This window comes from Nicotiana sylvestris, chromosome 5, assembly GCF_000393655.2.
Source record: "Nicotiana sylvestris chromosome 5, ASM39365v2, whole genome shotgun sequence".
NCBI classification, from domain to species: Eukaryota; Viridiplantae; Streptophyta; class Magnoliopsida; order Solanales; family Solanaceae; genus Nicotiana; species Nicotiana sylvestris.
Window position 1 is genome coordinate 130,733,990 of NC_091061.1, and position 6,570 is coordinate 130,740,559.

Sequence of the window (6,570 nt, forward strand, 5' to 3'; positions counted from 1 at the left end):
TAGAAATATAACGAATACTCTTAGGCTCTTTAGTTCAAGGGCAACCTTAAAAAAAAGTTAATTTCTTTTTGATATCTGATAAAAATCAAATATTATGAACCATAAAAAAATACCAAAAATTCAATTAAAGTAGACTAATCTCTATTTTGGAAAGAGAGAAAAAAGAAAGAATACGATTATTCTCAATCGTATGTGCATATACAAGCTAAGAAGAAAGAAAAAAGAAAAAAAAAATGTTCATAATTTCAAAGAAGACTCGGTCCATTGGTAAACAAGCTAAGAACATGGTTGATTTTTACTAGGACATGTTACGAGGATTTTCTGCATGAATTCTCTTATCTCCATGTGAATGACATATATGTAATACTTATCTTCATAGACTTAATCTTGATTTTTGGATATTAAGCGAAAGATTACCCCATAACCATTAAATAATGGTGTTTTATTTTCAGAAGAAGAGTTTGACTATTTACGCAAAGGGCTTTCTTAATTTGACAAACGCTACCCATTTACTAACTTATATCCAAATCTGTTTAAAACCACAAAACTTTGGTCTACCATTTCTCAACTATTTGCTCATTTGTCGCCTTTATTTTGGAACTGTGTTAAAGTAATAATGCATAGGCAATTGATTAAACCAGTGTTTGCTAAATTTGTTTCATCCTCCCTAACGTATGTGTCTACTATGTGAAGTATCTTATTTCGCTGATCTCTCTGTTTCGAAAATAATTGGTCGGACTATGAGGACCAAAAAATATATTTTAAGTAGGTGATTACTTCGTTCATTTGAGATAAAAGTTACATATTAATAAACTATATGCAAGTACTATTAATCATAACTTTTAAATTGAAAATACCTAAAGAATGTCCAGATTCATCGTCAATGAAAATATTTTTTGACTTAAGTTAACATCGACTGTAGGTAATTGTTTACCCTATAACAATAGTGTCCTACGGACCGGACAATGAATCTATTTACAAATAATTGTTGTATAATTACTTATAGAATATAATGGTCCACTAAATTCTATACAGATCCAGAACCATGTTCTCCATCAATTCCAATAGAACACACGCACACTGCAGTAATTAAATGACAAGAGGAATTTTACGTGGAAAATACCCAGCTCAACGGGATTAGAAATCACAACCTACCCTTGTAGGATTTCAACTTTACTACTGAGCAACTTTTAGATTACAACCTATGCAACCTAGGAATTAACCTCTTAGTCCCTCTTAGTCCCTAGCTAATTTGTAATACTCTATTACAAGCCACTTTGTAATAACTCTATTACAAAGACTTTACAACTCGACTAACTCTAACCAAGACTCAAACACAAAGGTTTAAGATTTACAAACGGTTTCCTACAGAATACTTCTAAATAAGCTAAGTAGGAATTACAATTGAAGAACTATTACAAAGTTACAACTCAACTAAGGACATACAATGACTTGTTTGGGAACTGGTTCGTAGTAGTATTGTTCTTTGTTTTTGATGCACTTGAGAATTGATTACTTGATGATCAATGACCGTAAGAGTGCTTGAGTGAATTCTCTAAGTGTTAAAATGCTTTCTTTTACCTTCCTTGATGTTAATAATACATGTGTGACAACACTTACAATGATGTAAGCAAGGTAGGTAAAAAGTCTTCCTTAGAAAGTTGACTGCTGCATTGTTCCTGTACTGTAGCGTGTGTAGGCAGCAACTTTTCCAGCTGGAGAGTTGACATCGTACAGTTACCTCGGAGCTGATAGCGACTTGTTCCCTCTGTTATTCCTTTGACTCTAACGAGTTGAATTGTGTCCCATCTGGAGACATGTTGATCTTTTAAGGTTCTGAAGAAGTGTATCTGGTTCCTTATTTGGTTCTTTATAGTAAGTTTGTTAGATCATCAAACATAACAGGGATACATATATAACCTATCAATTTCCCCCTTTTTGATGATGAAAAACTTATAATTCAAGTTCCTCCTAAGAACCAGCATTTCCTGTATTCCCCCTGAATCTGCTCCCCATCTCGTTCCCCCTGAATTATTTCCCCCCCTTTTGGCATCATAAAAAGGTTAGTAACAGGCTTTTAAGCAATAAAGAAGTCTAGCTTTAAGTTAACTCATGTCACTTATGTGCACACAATCATGACTAAAAATAGAGCATAAAAGCAAGGTATAAACAGCAAAAAGGGAAAAACTTGCATTAATATAATTTGGATTTTTCAATAGGAGCAGAGTCGATGTTACTACCACCATCCACAATTTAGAACAACAAAAAAATACCACAAAACATCATCACAAGAACTGACACTAAGGGACTTGACCAAAAACTAGATCATAGACTTGACACTAAGGGAACACTATTTAGGGAGCACTGGAAGGAGAAGTCTTGGAGGCAGAGGCAAGGGTTTGGAGGATTAGATCCATTCGAGCATTCGCTGACATTTGCTCGTTGAGCTGTCTCTCTTTCAAGTCCTTCACCTGTTTCCTGAGCTCAGCATTCTGTTTTGTCAGACGAGCAACCTCTTCCCTTTGAGAGCTACTGGAACCAGGTGTCTCTTGTAGCTGACTTAACTGAGTCTCAAGAATAGCATTCTTTGCTTTCAATTGCCTTATCTCAGTAGTTGCACTGTTTTGAGCATTGATCAGCTGAGATATGGTAGAAGTGCTACCAACCCCTCCAACTTTCTCAATACAGTCACATTCTTCAAGAGTAGCTTTGGAGAAAGTTTGCTTCTTTGTGCCCACTTTAGCTTGTCCTAGAGGAACCTTGAAGTGCTTAAAGACCTTTGTGAGAAGGAACTCATATGGCAGCCCATGATTACCATCTTTAAAGTCAGCCACTTTATCATGTGCTCTATCATAATCCTAGGCAGATTGATGGTAGTGAAGTTGTCTAGTGCTTCCATGAGAAATAGGTCTGCACGAGAGGTGATAGATCTTCTCTTAGCTCGAGGCAACAATACCTTGATCACCATCTCAAATAGCAGTTGATATACATGAAGAAGGGCCTTCTTCTAAACCCGTTCCCCTTGCTGAACTGCTCAGTCCTTTAAGATGGCGTTTCTAAAATTTTGAGAACAGGATCCATGAACACTAGACAGCCCTTCAGCAGGCACACCAAGAATGGACCCAACAAGGTAGAGTCCATTACCATATCAACTCTATTCACCAACGCACAGACGTGATCATCCTCGACTTTGAATAAGTCAGCATAGAAACTTTGAACTTCCTCCTCATACACCATTGGAGCATCATTTGTAAACAAATGTGTCCACTGTTGGAACTCACAGATCTCAATCAGCTGTCTCATACCAGCTTCCTCCAAGATATCAGGGGCAATTGTGCGGCCTCATAGGACCTTCTGACTTCTCAACCTCTCTTTTCTAGCACTCCTTGGATCACCCACTCTGCCCTTCTTTGAGGAACCATATTCCTCATCAGCATCAACTTTTCTCTTAGCAGACTTGCGAACATTCTTCCCTTTTTCAGTAGACTTCACAGATGTTTCACCCAATTCTTCCAACACACCATCACCAGACTCTTCCATAGACTTATCACCAGAATCTTTCACTACATTTTCACGAGACACAAAATCATCAGACTTGTTCAGATTTTCAGCAGACATAGAAGATCCCCCTTTTGGCTTGGGGAGACCATGCTTATGTGAGAGCTTTCTAGTCAAGGAACCAGGTTCCTCGGCTTCTTCCTCATCCACATTCACTACAGGCACTGACTTCTCACTTACTGCTTTCCCATCTTTCGCCAACTTTCTTCTCCTTGACTTATCTTGGCTGTTCTTAAGAGCAGACTCAAGAGCCTTCTTCCTTTGCAACCTATTAGTGGGTCGCTTAGGAGTAGACTCTTGACCAGCCATTGATATATGCTTAGTCAAGCTTGCTATTGGAAAATCATCAGAATCCTCCTCACTATCACTTTTTTCTCTTGACACAGATCTTTCCTCAGGCACCACCACACATAAAGGCTCAACATCCAAATAAGGAGAGGGAGCAGAGTCAATACTAACCTGGGGCTCTAGAGAGTGACCTTGAGTTGGATCCTCCTAGGAAGGAATATGTCCTTCATTTGGTACCCTAGTAGTATTGTCCTGTGCCGATTATTCAACAGGCACAAGCTCTCTACTCTCTTCAATAGTCTTAGACTCTTCCCCCTGAGTCCTAAAACCATCCTCACCTCCTTCTACAATAACCCCTTCATTAGCTATGGACAACATGTCCTCTATTGCCTCTTTCTCTTGTACATCCACGTAAAACTCAGTAGAAGAAGGAGTGTTACATGTGGACACAAGATCAGGAGCAATCTTTGTTGAGTCAAACATCTCGGAACCATCAGTTTGATCTACCTTTGACCCTTCTTCCATAGGTGAACTTGAAATTTCCTGATTTACTTCTTTGTCAGCAGTACTCTGTTCATCCCCTTTTTCCGGCAAAGTAGGAGAACAACTCTAGGCTACAAATCTTTTGGGGATCAAGATTTTGCGACTCCTATGAGAACCAGAGCTCGAGTGGGAAGGAGAGGAGACCGAATGTGGGGGTGACTCTGTCCTAGGGTTTTGGCTAGCAATAGTGTGGGGTGATGAGTCTAATATCGGTGTTTCAATAGGTGAGGACTCAATGGGGATGTCGCTTGGAACACTCGAGGCTGTTTGATTTTCAGCCATGGTGAGAAAAAGAGAAAGGATTTGGCATTTTGAAGAGAGGCAGAAGAATGGGGTTTTGAAATTTGATGGGAGGAGTTGTGACAGTGATAGGTGTATTTATGATGGATGAGGGGCAGGTTAAGAAAGGGCGGCAGTTTTGGGAGTTGGGTCGGTTCTCAATGGGTGAGACGTTTGGGTTTAAAGGACACAAAGAAAAAGTAACAGACATACTGATGACGTGGAACTTATTTTAACCGTTCAAAATTGTGCATGAGAGAACCGAGAAACTACTAACCTGTGTCAGGAGAACCAGGTTCCCTGACAAATCTTGCATTTGTAAGCTTTGCCCTTTTTACCAGTGTACACTGCCTTGACTACTTATTTGCTCTGTAATCATTTATGCGTGTCTACCTGTAATAGTATAGATATAAGTTAGACTTTTCTAGAAAATATTTTTTAGCTCATTTTACCTGAACATTTTTTTCATAGCCAATCATCGAGGGACCAGGTTCTCGGTTGGGTTTTATTAACCCCAATGCCAAGCGATTTTTCTCAAAGTGTTCTCTGCTCAGGGCTTTGGTAAATATATCTGCAGTTTGATCTTCAGTGCTGCAGAATTTCATGCATATAAGCCATTTTTCAACATTGTCTCTGAGAAAATGATGACATACATTAATGTACTTGGTCCTCTAATGTTGAACTGGATTTTTTGCCATGTTGAGTGTACTTGTGTTATCACATAAGAGAGGCACACAATCTGAGAACACTTTTAAGTCTTCTAACTGCTGCTTGATCCACAATAGTTGAGCACAGGAAGAGGCAACTGCTACATATTTTGCTTCAGCAGTTAAGAGTGCCACTGAGTTCTGCTTCCTTGTACCCCATGAGATTAGGCAAGAACCTAGGAAATGTGCCATCCTAAACGTGCTTTACCTGTCCACCAGATATACTGCATAATCAGCATACCTAATAAGATCAAAGCTATCACCTGAGGGATAGTAGAAGACCAAGCCCTGCGTTCCTTTGAAATATCTCAGTATTCTCTTGGGAGCCTTCAGATAAGATTCCTTTAGATTGGATTGAAACCTTGCACAGAGACCCAAGATGAAAATATTGTCTGGTCTACATGTAGTGAGATATAGGACTGACCCTATGATCCGTCTATACATGGTCTGATTTACAGGGGAACCAGGTTCATCCATGTAGACGGGTAGTTGTGGCAATAGGAGTGTCGATAACTTTTGATGCTTCCATATCAAACCTTTTTAGCAGCTCCTTGACGTACTTCTGTTGACTTATCAATGTTACCTTCTAAGATTGCTTCACTTGAAGTCCTAGGATTAAATTTAGTTCTCCCATCATACTCATTTCGAACTCACTCCCCATGAGTTTTTCAAATTCTTCACAAAGAGAGTCAGTTGTAGCTCCAAAGATGATATCATCAACATATACCTGAGCAATGAGCAGGTTCCTCCCTCGTTTCTTTAGAAAAGAAGTGTTGTCAATTTTCCCTCTTGTAAAGCCATTTTCTAGAAGAAATTTTGACAACCTTTCATACCAAACCCGGGGAGTCTGCTTTAGCCTGTACAATGCTTTGTCCAATTTGAACACATCCTCAGGATGCCCGTGACACTCAAAACCAGGAGGCTTCTTGACATAGACTTCTTCTTTCATATATCCATTTAGAAATGCACTTTTGACCTCCATTTGGAACAGTGTGAACTTCATATGAGATGCAAAAGCAATAAGAATTCTAATGGCTTCCATTCGAGCTACTAGAGCAAATGTTTCATCATAATCGATCCCTTCTTCTTGATTGTAGCCTTGAACTACAAGTCTTTCCTTGTTTCTTGTTGTATTTCCAAACTCATCAAGTTTGTTCCTGAATACCCACCTAGTTCCTATGATAGTTCGATCTGC